Source organism: Cupressus sempervirens, chromosome 9 (assembly GCF_028749045.1).
Source record: "Cupressus sempervirens isolate cs-2001-9-10 chromosome 9, ASM2874904v1, whole genome shotgun sequence".
Classification (NCBI taxonomy): Eukaryota; Viridiplantae; Streptophyta; class Pinopsida; order Cupressales; family Cupressaceae; genus Cupressus; species Cupressus sempervirens.
The window spans coordinates 401,877,821-401,891,444 of NC_143126.1; the positions used below are offsets into that span (position 1 = coordinate 401,877,821).

General features: G+C 31.9%; 1 pseudogene; it reads left to right on the top strand.

Moving 5' to 3' along the window:
• Positions 1-11,573: 11,573 nt before the first annotated feature.
• On the top strand, positions 11,574-13,277 carry LOC149538956 (2-succinylbenzoate--CoA ligase, chloroplastic/peroxisomal-like; annotated as a pseudogene).
• The last annotated feature ends 347 nt before the right edge of the window (positions 13,278-13,624 follow it).

The window sequence follows — 13,624 nt, forward strand, 5'->3', positions numbered from 1 at the left end:
GTCTTCATTGGATTTTTCTTCTTAGCATTTTGATTTTAGATGAAATATGAAACCCAAATGTTTGACAAGTGGTGTTATCTTGTAGTTTAAAGATGTCAAGAGCTAAAGGTGGAATGATTTCAAGGCAAGAAAGCAAGCTCCAATAATTCCTCTTTAGAATTGCAGCTAGAGTCCTAAGCATTCCAATCCAAATGATTGTGTATCAATAAGATTTAACACAAAATTATCCTAAGAACATTAAGTAAGTTTAGTTCAAACATATAAGAAAATGAATACATGTTCCTACAATCAAATAATGATAATCCAAGATTCACTAGTTAAGGGTCAATCAAGACTAAAATATAGATGAGCTTAAACTTTGAACATGAAGGAGAAGATCTTCTTCTTGATTTTTACCATTACAACACAATAATGTTTTATCATAGGAAAATGAGTCTTATTTTGATTCACATTACATTTTTGTGTTTTTTCATTCTATTTGTTCTTTAAATTCTGTTTCTAGAGACTATCCATAATTGTCCCAGATCACCATAGACTATGATTTTTATAGATTTGCATTCTTCAATTCAAACTAGTTATATGAGAGAGGCTAAAGGTGGTGTCTTGAAGAGAGTGATCTTTTATCCCACGGCAGAAACCTAACCTTTCATCTATGTTAAGATATCCTTTAGATGGGAAACCATTATATATTTATCAAATACTACTTTATGGAAAAGATATAATGGAGCATGCTTAATCTTGCTTGTATTGTGTAGGTTAACCCTCAGTTTTATGCATTCAGGTGGATTACTCTAGTTTTCACACAAGATTTTAGATTCCCTGATATTATAAGGATTTAGGACTCACTTCTAAGAAATCCCTATGGGCCTATGGTATGTTTCTGTCTTCCATCTGAAAGAAAGAATCTTCTATTAATCATTTACACAAAGTTTCAATCAAAATTTTACAAAAGTTATAATCTATCAAATACCCAAAAAATTAAATAAAGTAAATATGTGCTCTATTAATTTTCTTGATAATGAAATAAAAGATACTGGCATATTGGAGAGCTTGAGTCGATGCTTCTAAGGTGTATCACATTTTGCATAAAATTTTAGGCTATCTAGTGACTGGGCATTGCCTACTCTATTACTGCAGGACATATTACTCTGCATATGTTGTGTTATGCTAATGTGTGTAAGAAGTCGCTTGTTGGCTGGTGATTTTACATCAAATCTAAAGTTGCTTCAATATTATCCATTGATTGACATCAACCATCTCTTGTGTGTGGCAGATGAACTAAAAAAAAAATCTTAAAAGTTTTACACTATTGATATTTGATCATTCAAAATGTAGCAAAAACTGCTTGTCAATTTCAAATAGGTCTGAGATTCTTTTTATAGAGATAATAGCCCAATCCACAACAAAAATATGATCTAATAGAAAAATCATATGATTGTTTAATGAATAAAATTGTTTTTTTAACCAAACGGCAAAAAAAATTCTTTTCTAGAGTTTCATTACTGAAAAGGATCATAGGTTAGGCATTTTACTCATCAGGGTTCAATTATCCAGTTCCCATGTAGCATGATGCTTAGAAAATAAACTAATGTACTTTTATGAAGATAAATCTAGTCCAATCGCATTGATTGAATACTTAAGGCACGCAACAATCATTATTATATATGAAATTTATCAAAAGTTAGGTCATAAAAGAAGGCAATCTATGTAAGATATTTTAGTAATACTTTTAGTTTTTAACTGATCTAAGAGGCTCAGATATATCTTCCTTCAAATTTTGGCTTCTCCTTTGACCCATATTGGGTTGTTTTAACAATTAATATATTACACATAGAATACCAAAATATTACCAAGACCTCTCTACAATTTTTTTTTGGATTGAGACCTCACATGTTTGAAAATTCCATAAACTGAGTAATGAAGCACATCGTGAATCTTGAATTCAATCCATCCTAAGATGGAATTAGATTTTTGGACAACCCATGTTTCCTCCGTAGGGTGTAGTTTAATGTATACAAGAATATATAGGAAATTTAATAGACAGTAATGTTAGAGAACTCACAAATGCTTCTTTATTAATTCCATCAAGTGTTTGAAACATATGACACCAAAATGCAGGACAACAATTACCACAATGCCATCATTATAGTGATATCTTTGGGATGAAAGTACATGACATATATAAGTGTCAAAGGGGTGCAAGCTCTAGTTATTTTCATATTTTGATATCCCTTAAAGGAAAATTAATTCCTTGTTCCTTTTACCTAGAATTCCATTAGACAAATTATGTCATTGAGTACAAAGCCCTATTCATGTGGGTACATGTTGTGATTCCTATAGAGATTAAAAGCCTTCATATACATAGAAACTATATGTTGATAGTGAATCCAATAATAACTTAAGGAGAACCAATCTAGGTTGTCTCAATATATAGAATTACCATTGATCTTAATCAATTCTATTACTACACGATAGATAGTATTTCAAAGAGAGAAAATTGGTATGCGGATGCAAAGGCTAGTGTAGCCTCTTTGGTCTGACCTAAAATCATCACCAATGCATATCAATTTGTGCTACAAGTGTGGAGATCTCATGTAGTATTAGAATTGCCAAGCCTTGGTGATCACATTTGTGTACATGTAGATTAGAAGAATGGTTTGTTGGCATCTATGGGTATCTGAAGAGAAAAAAATTCCCTAATAGAGTTGATGAAAATGCTTATATTAGAATAAGAAAGCTCTTTGGTTGCTATCTTGTCTTTTCAAATGTCTTGTATCGGTGATCCTATAATGGTCTCCTCCAATGATACTTAACCAAGGGTGAGATACCACTCATTTTTTGAGAGGCTCATTCAGGCCCCACTAGAGGACATATAGGTGGTAAGGCCCTAGTTCAAAAGGTAATTCATGTGCAATACTATTATAAAATGATGGAGAAAGGCTCCTTTTCATTTATCAAGAGTACTCACAATGCCAACAACATAGAAATTTGATTTAAGCTCTTGGACAAGCTCACTAAACTCAAAACTCTCTGTGGCCCTTCTAGACATGGAGTTTACATATAATTGGAAAAATATCTCTGCCACTATTTAAAGGCCATATTTTTATCATCATGACCTCATAGTATTTTAGTAAGTGGGTGGAAGGGGGCCCATTAAGGTCTACCATCACTAAAATTATCTATCAATTTGTACTAGACAATATCTAATTTCATTTTGGTTTATCTTCCACTATTGTCTCAAATAATGGGATATATTTTTAAAATGAGGTAAAATAGTTACAAAAATATTTGTTTTCCTACATCACTTCTCTATACCTTATTATTTTCAATCCAATAGTTAAGCAGAAGCCTCTCACAAGACCATTGAGAAAATATTGCAAACATTTGTAACTAAGAATGGGAGAGATTGGCATACCCAATTAACCTATGTTTTTTGGGATTATTGCACTAGTGTTTCTGTAGATACATGGTCTACTCCTTATAGCCTAGCATACAGAGCCAATGCTATCATGCCCCTAAACTAGAGATACCATCATTATGTATATCCCTTAAAGGAGTGATCGATGATGACACTAATAGTTTGAATTATTTGCATGAGTTAAAAATTTTGGATGAACATACTCTACGCCTTTGAGCTTATTAGAAAGCACTCTCATAACTTTAAGGTAGGTAATCTCATTCTTTCCAAATCCAAATGAATTTAAATGTGTCACCTAGTCAAAGAAGGAAATTCAGCCCAACTAATTAGGGCCATATGTTTTCACCTTTTTCTTATAGGTATGGAGCCTCCAAGTTAGCCCCCATGGACAATACGCCTCTCAAGGAACCCATGAATGTGGTTCATTGATAATAGTGTTATGCCTAAATGTGTCATGCAATAGGAATCCAAGTGATCCCCATGACATATTGTCATCAACACGAGTGTTTATCTTTGTGGTAACAACCATGTTTGTGATATGTGTGTACATGTATGGTGTGACTACAATTGTAAAACATACATAAAGAAAGCCAAGATAATAGAAGAATGGAATCAAAACTCCAAAAACCTATACAATGCTAGAGTGCCTGCAAAGTAACCTGGTCAATATTGCTACTAAACAAGAGTTTTTGCCCAGTCAATATAGCCAATATCTTGTGATGGGAACCTGATCATACTAGCTATTTAGGTAGGGACCTAGGTCCCCAATTGAAAAGCCAAGTTGTCCAAAACATGCCTATTGTTTACAATTAGTAAGTTTCTATATCCTCTAATTAAGTGAATTTTTTGGCTTTTTAGACCCCAATTCTAGGACTTTTGTAATATTATTTGTTATGATTCTAAGCAAAATATGTATGTTGGATAACAAGAGTATCATAAATTTGGAAGTTTATCTTGATGGAAAATTCACAATAAGGAATTTGGTACATTTATATATTGTTTAGTGTCTTTTAATATTATCATTAGTTGAGACTATTATTTATATATCCTCTAGAGATGTAAGACTATCATGCTTCTGGCTGCATATACAAATAGTAAGTTTGAAACACTATTGAAGCATTTAGCACACACTACTATCAAATCAGCTAGGTGATAAATACGTTGAAACTTTATATAAACTTCATAGAAGATATTTGGTATCATTCATTACTAATTCCTAATCATGTATTGAGGCAATAATTAGAGTGTTTTAATTTTGACCTTTTCTAATAGCCTTGGGCTAATAGTTCTGATTGGTTGACTATCATGTTCATAATTCTGCCACATTCAATATGCTAACTGAATCAAGACATTAATCCTTGACTAGAGCAATGGAGATATGGTGTATTCATATACTAATAACTATAGGAAAGTTGTCTAGATTCTGGTGCAAATTTGTAGAATGTTTTAATCTAAATCATTGGTGAAGAGACAAATTGGACCTGAATATTGAAAGCAATATTTAACCACTTTATGCTATTGCCATATTGTTAGGAATCTTTTGATACACTTTTCTTTGAGTATCCCATGAACTATTTTGAAACTTTTCTTAAGGTTGATCCTTCCAATGTTTTATATAGTATCTAGTGAAAGGGGATGTTCTAGGGATAGGGATAGGACATCCTCCTTCCTACCCTTGGGGGATGTCTCCTACGAATCCTCCTCATTGGGAAATCCCAAGGGGATGCAAGCCCATCCCCAACATCCCCGTGCTATCTCATAGATGTCCTAAAGTCCCCTACAACAGCCAACTTTCAACATGGAAAAAATGAAAACTTAAAAATTTTATCAAAAAAACCCATGTTCCCATACCCTCTTAAAGCTAAGCAGCAAAGGTTCTTGGTATTTCAAGGTTTGAGCTAGGAATCCCCATCAAAGTTGTACTAAACATGTAAGCCTTTAAGGGTAAGCTCATGTTAGTAACCTCAAGTCTCAAGATCCCTAATAGGAGAAAATAATTCAAGTACTTTGGAACTCTTTGTCTAAGATTCTCGTTTCTATAATGATAAATTATTAGACATTTTAAGGGAATCCAAAGAAACACATTTCAAACCACAATTTCTAAAACCACACCTTTAAGCAAGCAATATTTTATAGTCTCGTACTCCAAAATCCTTGTTCAATGTGTATCAACCAAATTTAGGCTTTGCTCCCAATCTATCTTCCTATAGTTTTGTTTCAAAGAGGTTTCCAAAGTTGAGTAAACTAGTATTCATAGTCAATATTTGCAAGGAAGAAAAAAGAAGTTAAGCTAACCATGGCTTTTTATAGTTGGAAGCAATCAACAGTCTTGTTTAGTTTCATTGGATATTCAAGAATCAAGAAGTGAGAATTATAGATACTTCATGTTAGTCAGAATAATATTTGAAACCCTATGCAGGACAATGGCTTATGGGTACAGGAATATCTAGCACCCACAAGATAAAATGCTATATCAAATTTGCATTACAATCAGTTATCCATAGGGACAAAAATAATCAATGTGGAGTCATTCATTCAGTGGTTGTATCCTTAAATGATGTAGTAATTAATAGAAATGGAGAATACAACTTTTATTAAAAATTAAGCCAATCATAAAGCAAGAAAAACAATAATTTTATGGAATTAATGCAATTCATAATGGAATTAATGCAAATCAGTTGAAGAGATTTCATGGAAATCATAAAGCAAGAAAAAAAATAATTTTACGAAATTAATGCAATTCATAATGGAATTAATGCAAATCAATTGAAGAGATTTCATAATGGAATTAATGCAAAATAAAACTACTGTAATTGGGTATAGTAAGAGAAAGGTTTTAGTTCTTGTGTACTACCACTCTATTGCTTTTTTTTCTCCCATATCTTGCTAATAAGAAAAGGGAATCCAACGCACAAGAACCTATAAATATTTTCTCGTAGAATTGAAACACTTAATGTAATCTATTGCTTTAAACTTTTTACTATCTAGCATCTTTTCTATGCATATTTGTCAATAATCTGATGATTAAAGTGTAAAATTTTCATTCAAATTCATATTAGAATGCTATTACTAAGTATTCAGGTTAGGGTGAGATCCCCTGTAGTGCTCCCCCTTTTTTGGACACATTATTGCTATTATTGCCAGACTTTGTTAGACTAGTGTTATGTTGATAGTTAGTAGCATTATTTAGAGACTATCAGATATTGTGCTATGGATTCAATTGATGTATGATGAGATTACTTAGACTCTACATTTCATGTATGCATGATGATTATTACATTATTTTCAATTATTGATGGTGAGTAGTTAGATGGTTTATTATCACATGTATTTTCTTATGGATACTTACCCCATACTTGCATGTGTATGGTGTGCATGTTTGTTTTCTTATATATGGCATTTCTAGTGTGGTTAAGGAAGGGAGTCGTAGTCACCTGCTAGTCAAGATCTACATGATGCACCACTTCCTACCATTGCATGTTTAGCTTAGCATATATATATATATATATATATATATATATATATATATATATATATATATATATATATATATATATATATATATATATATATATATATATATATATATATATATATATATATATAGACATACATATATATATATGTATCTAGACATACATATATATATATATATATATGTATGTATGTATATATATATATATGTATGTCTATATATATATAGATAGATAGATAGATAGATAGATAGATAGATATATAGTATGTACATGCATGGATTTTATGCAGGTTGCAAGTACCAGGTATCGACTTCCCTGAATTGCTAGGATGAGCATACCCTATCGCATTATCTCAACAGTAAGAGAGGGGAGATAAATTCTCAAGTCCAAATCCTAAACCCTTAAACCATTTGTCCTATAGAGATAGGACAAGTATCTGAGATATTTTACCTTCTGAATGTGTTGGATGACATAATTCATGATTTTAACCTTTTAGACTTATTCTGTATTGATTGTTCTATGATGGGTTTTCATATTTTATTTTGGAGGTCTTTGGAGAATATTCTATTAATTAAGTCTAAAATTTAAAAGACTTAATTATTTTGGAAAAATTAATATAATATCATGATCTTTTGATATTTTGATTTTAATTAATTAAATGGGAATAAATTGAGAAAAAAATTAAATAAAAGAAATTAAAATTAATAATAATAATAATAATCAATAATAAATAAATAATAATAATAATAAAAGAATTAAAATAAAAGTTATAAGTCTACCTAGGAGTAAATGCACCTCTTGATTGCACATATGTCTACAACACAGGAGTTAGTGCACAAGTTAAGCACATGGTGTCCACAACCTTGTGACTCATCTAGAACATTGGAAAAAGCTCGTGCTTAGTTGTCAACGCTTATCTAATCTTCTGGTTGTTTCTAGAGACATTTGAGGTGCTTCCTAAGAATTCTTTATATTCAGCCACTCCTAGAAGCTCGAAGAGCGTGTTTGAAGGACCCGAGAACGTTGGAGAAGGAAGAAGCTTACTCTATAGATTCTGAGGAGAAGTGATTTAGCATCAGTGTCCAGGTAGACACTTGTGATTTTACATATGTTATTTTCACCTCTAGCACTTTCTGTCTTCTTTGTGTCTTCTGAATGCTTTCTAAGGATTTCATGTGTTGAATATATTGGTTGTATGCATTCTTGTCATGGGTAGTGAAATTTCTATATGAGGAAATCCCACATGCGTAGATCTGAGGAAACTATGGGGCTAGGGTTTTCAGATACGTATGGACAAACCTATTAGAAGGACTAATGGGTATATTTAGAGAACAATTATTTTAAAAAGAAAATTCTTAACTTATAGGATTGGAAAGCCCTTTTTGTTTAAAAACTATGTATATGTTCTCTTTTTAAAGTATACAAATCTACATACATACATACATACATACATACATACATATATATTTATTATAAAATTTATTAAAAAATATATAATATATATACATCACAATGGAAGGGAGGGTTTTATCCCATCTCGTTCCTTTTATTAAGCCGCAGGCAACCACGAGCCTATTGTCGCAGGTATTGTGACTGTCGTCGCAGGCCTTGCGACAAAGGCAGGACTATACGACAATGTCGCTTGACAGTGACGTCAATAGTGTGGGTTGCGACATGTACAATATATACTTTTTTTTATATTAACTTTGGTGAAAAAATATGATATAATTTGAGATTTGATTTCATATGTGATTAATAATATTAAATATTAAAAGATTGTTATATGTTAATTATTATATATATATATATAATAATTATTGTTATATATACATATATATACATATATATATACATACATAAATATATGTATATATATATACATATGTATATATATATGTATATATATATATATGTATATCTATATGTATATATATGTATGTATATATACATATGTATATATATATACATATGTATATATATATATGTATGTATGTATGTATGTATGTATATGTATATATATATACATATACATACATACATACATACATATATATATATATGTATATATATATATAATATTAATGAAATTTTTAATATTCAAGTTAATTAGATAAATAATATAGTTTTAAATTAATCAAAAATTGAATTCTAAGAGCTATAGGGGGGAACCTTTATCCATCAAAACATATACATGGGTTAGGTAAAAATGTACAAATTTCTCCGCTCGATATCTAAATTTGAAAATGAAAACTGAGACCTCCACACTTAATTTGACTATGTAGTTTTAGCAAACCAAAACATGTGCTTGATTTTTGTATTTTCTTTATGCTTCTTGTTTTGGATTTTTGGGTTGACTAGTTGTTGACCAGTTATAGGACGTCTACTAGAGGCTCGAGGGTTATGATTGTGATGTCATGATGATGTCTTTTGATCTCGATCTTTTAAACTCAACCATGGTTATGTGATGGCATGTTGATTGATATTGTCTTCAGTCTTCTTGTGTAAGTTGTGATATATGTAACCTTTTATGAGTTATTGATCAGTTGTATTTGGATTACTTTCCAATTGCCTTGATGGGATTGAATTGTTTATCTAATCTTGATAATGTCATGTTATGACATGTTTTAACTCAACCTTTTTGGAGTCTTCGATCAGTATGACTTTGAGATACTTTTTGGTTGCTTGTTGAGAACCAATGGATATTGTGATTATCAGTGATACCTTCATTTGCCAATAGAGAACTGTTGTGGTCATGATTATCTATGGATGCATTTCAGTTTCTGATGGAGATTTGATGCTCTTATTGTGTATTATCTTTTGGTATTTTTCCAGTCACTTGTATAGGACTGTGATGATTTTATGATTTATGATTTTATGAGCTTAGGGTAGGTTATCTAATTGTAGTGTCAGGAAGTGGCTTGCAATGGGGTCGAGGCCCTAAGTGGCTGCCCGGGTAACTCATTGTAAGTTTTTTAATAAGTGAAAACATTACACCTAATACTAACTTAAATGGACTTAATAAGATAATTGTTTGTTCTCACCCATGCCTTGAGTGCTAATACAGACTAGGATAGGAGTAGAGAGAATGCTTGGTTGCGACCTTGCATTCTATAGTATGCCTTGTCAGTATGAGAAGATACTAGTGGCCACATAGGGATCACTAGGGGGTTGGGTTCTACTGAGAGACTACTAGGGTAACTCTAGCGTGATCCGTGCGATGACACTTTCTCGCTTGCATAGTAGGTTTCCTACATGTCTTTGTGTGCCTCTGGGATTAGATGTCGGTTTGTGATTGGAACCTTTGAGTTAGTATACTTTTAGGATTTTCAGGACTTAGAAAGTATTTGTGCTATGTGATTTGATAACCTGTTTGGGACTTGAGAATATCTCCTTAGCACGGTGGGAGTGGACCATTTAGGTTCCACGTGGTTGGGTGGTAGTGTTTTTTTCACTCTTACCATTTGAGATCTGTCTGAGACACCGTGGATGATGCATTCTTTGATTATGATGGTGGACATGTATCCTTATATTGATGATTATCATATGGTAGATGATGTTATTTACTTGTCTTATGCTTTACTTTGCATGATTAGAATTCTTTCTACATATGATGTAGTATGTTTTAGGAGTGACATTCCTACTATGACAGTACCGATGATCTCTTCAGTGATTTGGAATGTTACACACAGAGGGATGGCTAGGGCCCACGATGGTCTAATGATGCTATTTATGATTGGGAGGAACCACGCACTTAGATAATTATGTGTTAGGATTTATGGTTATACTTTACGATGGATGTTTATATCTTCTATGATGATGTATCATGTATGGTATTTGGTTTCATGGATTAGTATAGGATGATGATGTACTTTATTTACACACATGTATATTCTTTTATGTCCTTCATACCCTGTGGCATGTACAGTGGATGATTGAGCATTCGAAAATGTAATTTATGAACATTGGACTTTTCATTATTATTTTATGTGGATGTAGATTAGATGTGATTCAACATTAAGGGATCCTTAAGGAATGTAACCTGTTATGTATGTTTATGTTTACTTTTAGTTGAATGATGCTATTTCTTTCGCTACTATGTTGTAAATGGTTTACTTTCACGTTTCAAAAAAAAATGCTACCAAACTTAGTGAAACTTTAGGTTAATTCTTTGGATTCCTTGGTGGGGCGTTACATCCCCCATACATAACATCACCAATTCAAGTGGAATCAAAATTTCTTACCCCCAAAATTTTAGAAAACTAGTGCATTTACTCCAAATTAAAGCTAGATTAATACAAATCTAGCATGTGATCTCTATGAACAAGAGGCAGCCAAACAATGGAGGTGTTGAGACCTACTTTTGCATTCATGATGTTGTTACTTTGGTAACCATACAATTGTTGAGCAGAATAACATAATGATTGTCTTACTCATATGTTAAACACAAATGCAATATCAACATGAGTGACTTAGTTGTGTACCATTTGAGCATTGGTAGGCTTTGATTGTCCATCAAAATAGTGTTGCAAGCACTTCTACCAATTCGAGCTATAGTATGTAGCTTTCCATGCAAAACAACTTGAACATTTATTTTTTATTAAAAGAGGGATAAAGCTTATTCAAACTCAAAAGAGATTACAATCAAAGAGCACAAAAAAGAGAGCATTAAATGCAGAGGAATGTGTTTGAACTCTGAATCTCAGCAACACAAAGACAAAGTTCAATTCAAACATCTTGTTAGTGCAATAGTTTTTTAATCAATTTCTTCAGTAGATGACTAAATAGACCCTACTTTTTAGTGCTACTAGTTTATGCATGCAGAATTCTTCTAACTTTTGATTGATTTTGTTTGGATAGAAATACTGAACTCAACTAGAGTTTTGATAGTGATTAGTACAGAGTCTATTGGAGTATATGCAAGAGGGTTCTACGACCTCGAATTTTTCTAGGAACCAAATTCAATAGCTCTCATTTGCTTTACATAAAATGTTCTACACTCTTTCAGGATGCTTTCCTCCATGTGCTTAGAATGTTAATGCTCTATAATTTTTGTTTTGTAGGTACAACAACCAACCCAAAGGGAGTAGCAATCAGCCATGATCCACTCATTTTTCAGTCAAAAGAAAAGATTGCCAGTATAGGCTACAATCATAATGAAGTAATCAATCTCTCAAATATTTATACTTATGATTTGTGTTGTGATATTGCTATCAAGATTTAACTGTGTAGTTTTCAATTATTTTATCGTTAACTTATGAATTATGTGTTAGAGCTCTGCACTCTACAGTTATTATGCTTCTCACAACACATGTCCCAATTTAGCAAATCAAAAATTTGTCAATTTAAAAAATAGTACGAAGAGTACAACCACCCTTAAACTTCACATGCTAAGGAAACATTAGGCTTGGAAAAAGTAAGTCAACTTTGACTATTTAACACTTTAGCCTAGGAATCAAGCCTTAATGTGTGATGTTTTAGCTGCCAACTATAGAAAATAATGTAAGAATTATTTTCAAGATGGCTCCAAATTATAGAATCTAGAAAATTCTTATTTGTTCTTCCTCATATCACATTTGATAGGTTTATCTTCACACTTCTCCACTATGCCACATTGGTGGAATCTCTTTGGTGTTGGCCATTGTACTGGCAGGAGGATGCCATAACTTTATATCCAAGTTTGAAGTAGCTTTTTTCTCTATTTGCAATACAAAGATACTATGTATCAGCGATGATCACTAAACCAACTATGCTTGCTGATATAGTTACATATTGCATCAATTCAAGGTATGCTAATAATTACTTTTACTTGCATAACTAAATTCTCTTACTAAAAACATAAAAATTAAAATGTTTTATTCAGACCATTCCAAAGTTCAAACTCTCTTGGAAAAACATGGTTTCTTTTGTTTGTCAAAACCTAGTAGAAATAAGAGGTTTTATCAATATGTAGTAAATTCATAGTAAGAAGAGATGTAGTCACGGTAATCTTTTGGAAAATGTGGCTGCACACAAGTTAGAACCAAACCCAAGTGTTAAGCAGAAGGAACATTTGTCGAGCAAAGATTTTCCATGGAACAAAAATCTCAACTATATTGTCAACAGTAAGATCAAATACTAACCACATATGTCACTATAATGTTTGCTTTTGTAAAACTATAATATTTGTAAAGGCTAAAAATGAACTTGCAGGAATAAATCTAATTTGGACACTGCTAATTGTCTATCCCTCATGCTTCTGCAATAGAAGAAAGAAAGGAGAATAAACACTATGCTTTTCAAGTCTTGAGAAGATACTTAATGGAGCTAGAAGCCTGTCACCACAACTTATCAAGAAATTCACTAAAAATTTTCCAAGAGCTCAGATCTTTTTGGCTTATGGTTAGTTTACAGTCTACTTTAATAATAGGAAAGGGAGATGATAGAATCATTGAAAACACTCCCATTTAATGATTTCTATTAACCTTTATGTCATGTTATTTTCTTTCATGTAGTTGCATTCGTTTACTTATTTCATATTATTTCCTAAGGAGACTAATTCTACTTCTTTTTCTAAACTCTTGTTTGTTATTATTTAAAAAAAGGTATGACAGAGGCTTGTTGCTCAATGACTTTCACTCTTGCCCATGATCCAATCATTTGAGAAGGCAATTTTACCAAAATACAAGATTATTCCATGGATCCAGTCGATTAGAACAATTTTTAAGATCATTGAATAGGAGTTTTTGTGGAA